This window comes from Stegodyphus dumicola, chromosome X1, assembly GCF_044657685.1.
Source record: "Stegodyphus dumicola isolate Sdum_Otavi_A_Nest chromosome X1, ASM4465768v1".
In the NCBI taxonomy this organism is placed as follows: Eukaryota; Metazoa; Arthropoda; class Arachnida; order Araneae; family Eresidae; genus Stegodyphus; species Stegodyphus dumicola.
Window position 1 is genome coordinate 211620875 of NC_140780.1, and position 3295 is coordinate 211624169.

The following is a 3295-nucleotide window of genomic DNA, read 5'->3' on the forward strand; positions in this document are numbered from 1 at the left end:
TATTTCTCCAATTTTACAACTCAAATAGACAAAAATAGGAGTATTTATAGCTCCACAACAATGTGCTATTTCACTAGGTGCCCTACAATCCCTTTACGTGTTAAACAAGGATTCCGGCTTCCATGTGTCCCATGGTGCCTGAAGTGGCAAGAAATTTATTTTTCTTTACACTATTGGGAATTTTTATGAGTTTCTAAACTTAACACATTACACACTAGAGTGTCGTAAGTATTCACCTTCAAGGAAAGCTTTCGGTATCTCCCCGCAGCTGTCTATAATTCGAACGATGGATGTGAGGGAATAATACGTTTCTTGACTAAAAAAAGGTATTCATATAAAAATGGAACCTAAAAGGAATTTCAAATACATTTATATCATGAAATGATGCTATTTTCATCTCAGCGAAAATGTACTATATGTCAATATTAAAGTAAATATTTTTAAATATTGCAGATATATGCATTTTTATATTCTAATACCTTTACTTTTAAGAGCTATTTAGATTAATTTCCAGCCATTTATTAAATGCGAAAATCCTTATTTTATTCAAGAAATGTTTCGGATTCGACAAACATAATGCGTGAGATTTCATGTTTCATTTTATATCTTAATAAGACTTTGTAACCATATGATACATATGAAAGAATTAAAAAGAATACATGTCCTTTAATCTACACTTTTAATATCCAAAACCTTTAGAGTGGTTTGGCGTTTCATATCTCTCCAGAAAGAAGCGGAAAATTTCCAGCGAGCTCTACGGATATGCTAAGTGTTCAACCTACTTCACTGCAGTAGGAATATAGATGTGCCTGCAGGCTGGAAGCCGAGCCTGACTAAAGCGTAGTGAGTCCATTACCCAGTCATAGAGAAAGTGATGTTTTTAATACGAGTACAACTAACTCCACTGAAATACTGAGTTGGGTAGTGGAATATTTCTAGCCCAGGTATTTATAACCTGGTTATTATGAAAAATCCAGAACCCGCAGCTAGTGCCATATTCATCTTTCGGTCCGTCATTAACAGTAGTAGCATTCAGTATCATCTGTGGATTACAAATATGAGAACCATAAAAATCTGCAGGGTGGAAGGGTGGCTCAGAAATATTTGTCTCCTAATCCCATACACACATAAGGTTTGCCTCATTAGTTACCAGTGTCTTTGCGTTTCACTGCTGCTCTTTCACACGGGATCACTAGCTGCAGTTCTCGTAATCCTAATGGAAACGTTACAGGACGATTGTGACGTTCTGTACCCCCGATATGTACTTAAGAGGAAAGGTCTTTTATTTATAAAAGACCTTTCCTTTTCTTTGTTTAAGAAGTTCTTAACTTTTATTAGATTGATTCTCCAGATGAAGGCTTTATGCAATGTGATACTTTCTGCAGCTACGATATATCATATCCTAAGCATCCACATGAACATTCCCTAAGTTAAGCCTTCTTATTTTATCATAGAGTACGTGTCTTCAGATTCGTGCCCTGATGATTTTCAAAAACGAAAATTAAACTAGGATGTTATTTATTACTGCACCCTAAAATTCCTGAAGAACTTCATATTCGTGTTATGAAGACTAACACAGCGCGTGCGCTAGTGGTAATATTTTGAGATTATGAGCATATCTGGTGGTCATATCCATTTCTGCTTGAGTCTTATATGTCTATGCACCCTCGGATCGCTCCCGAGGTATTCTTCCTCAAAACTGGAGCTAAAGCTTAACAATTAGCCAGGTTCAGCAATACCTGAATCACCTGTGGTTCTAAAGAGGTGCTAACCTGGATTCTGCATGTTCCTGTCTATTTACTTCCATGAGAAGCAGAAAGCCGTCGGTATAAGACAGAATTTCTGTATAGAGGTCCTCGCCAAGTAGTTTCGGATCTATGTCAGCTGCTAAATTCTAACGGAGAACCCGAACACGATCCATGTGAACATTTTCGTATGATGGTGTTTGTAGGCGTACATTCATTCAACGTGGCTTATGTGCGACAATTATTCAAATAAATATAATGTTTATCAGGACTGCAGCCCATTTATTTGGTAATCCCGAGTGAAAGTGCAGCAGTGCGCGGCGTAAGACTTTGTTAATGGAACATGACTTTGAAAAATCAAATACGACATTAGGACATCCATTAACCTATAAGTGTTTGAAAACATCTGACCAACACAATAATTGTAAGGCTCTCTGGATATCAAAGGGGCTGATGGTCCTATGCTGCTGATCAAAATTTCTGGCAATTGCTTTGGGCAAGTGCTGCAATGAGTGATCGACAAATTTTAGTACAACCTCGAATCGATAGAAGAACTATGTGAAAAGCAGAGTTTTCTGAGCCATCTGGGAAAATAGGGGTCGTGGTATTCATAATAAACAGGGATTCATTGTAGTGATTACCATACAAATATTGAAATCTAAACAAGCACCGCCCAACCGAAATAGTGGTTAGTGACACTGACTGCCCAAAGAGCCCGGGTTCGTATCTTGGAGAAGGCATTAATGTACAGTAATGTACAGTATCTATGCGTCTATGTACAGTATCTATCTTGGGAGCAAGTATGCAGCGAGCCGAAAGTTCTCTCGAGAGGCTGGTAGAAGAGAAGGGGAGGGGAAGACCCTCGGACCCGTCTTTCCCGAGGTATTCTCCATCAAAATTGGAGCGCAACTGAGCAAAGACGTTATGTCATCTGTATAGTGCTGAAGGCTTTTGCCAACGACAGACACAATCTTGCACCCTTTACTGCGATGAAGTACGCGGGCTTTTTTCTGATGTTGCTGTCAAATAAATGAGATAAGTTGTAGAGAGAATAAGTATTTTTTTGAAAGCAGGAAAGATGAATAATGAGCAATGCCTTCACCGGGACTCGAACCACGGACCTCTCGAATATGCGTCGAGCGCGCTGACCACTACACCACGAAAGCATGCTAAAAAGGCAGGAGAAATACCTTATATACTTTCCCTTTAAATGGGCGACTGGGATTTTAGGGGACCCAATCGCCAAATCCTGTTTACTTGATTTTAGAGACACCGTTCATTTTCTGTTCTGAATAATTGTATGGTATTTAGATGTATGATGTAGTTTGTGTTCATAATTTATAGAAATCTATTGAATATATTTTGATTTATGTATTGACCTCTGATTATCTCAATATGCAGCTACTGCTGTTTTAAGGCAGGTCTTTTCGCCTCTTTAACTATGCATATGGAGTTGCACTGTACTGTTTGCTTTTGTTAGACTAATGCCTTTTTGTCTTTGCTGAAAGAAACTGTTAATCAATGACTGTGATTCTGCATTTAGGTCCCTA

At 38.3% G+C, this 3295-nt stretch overlaps 1 non-coding gene across 1 annotated transcript; it reads right to left on the bottom strand.

Annotated features, from left to right (window-relative positions):
- Nucleotides 1-2838: 2838 nt before the first annotated feature.
- On the bottom strand, nt 2839-2911 carry TRNAM-CAU (transfer RNA methionine (anticodon CAU)). Its single transcript has one exon. It is a non-coding gene; the product is annotated as a tRNA-Met (tRNA).
- Nucleotides 2912-3295: the final 384 nt, after the last annotated feature.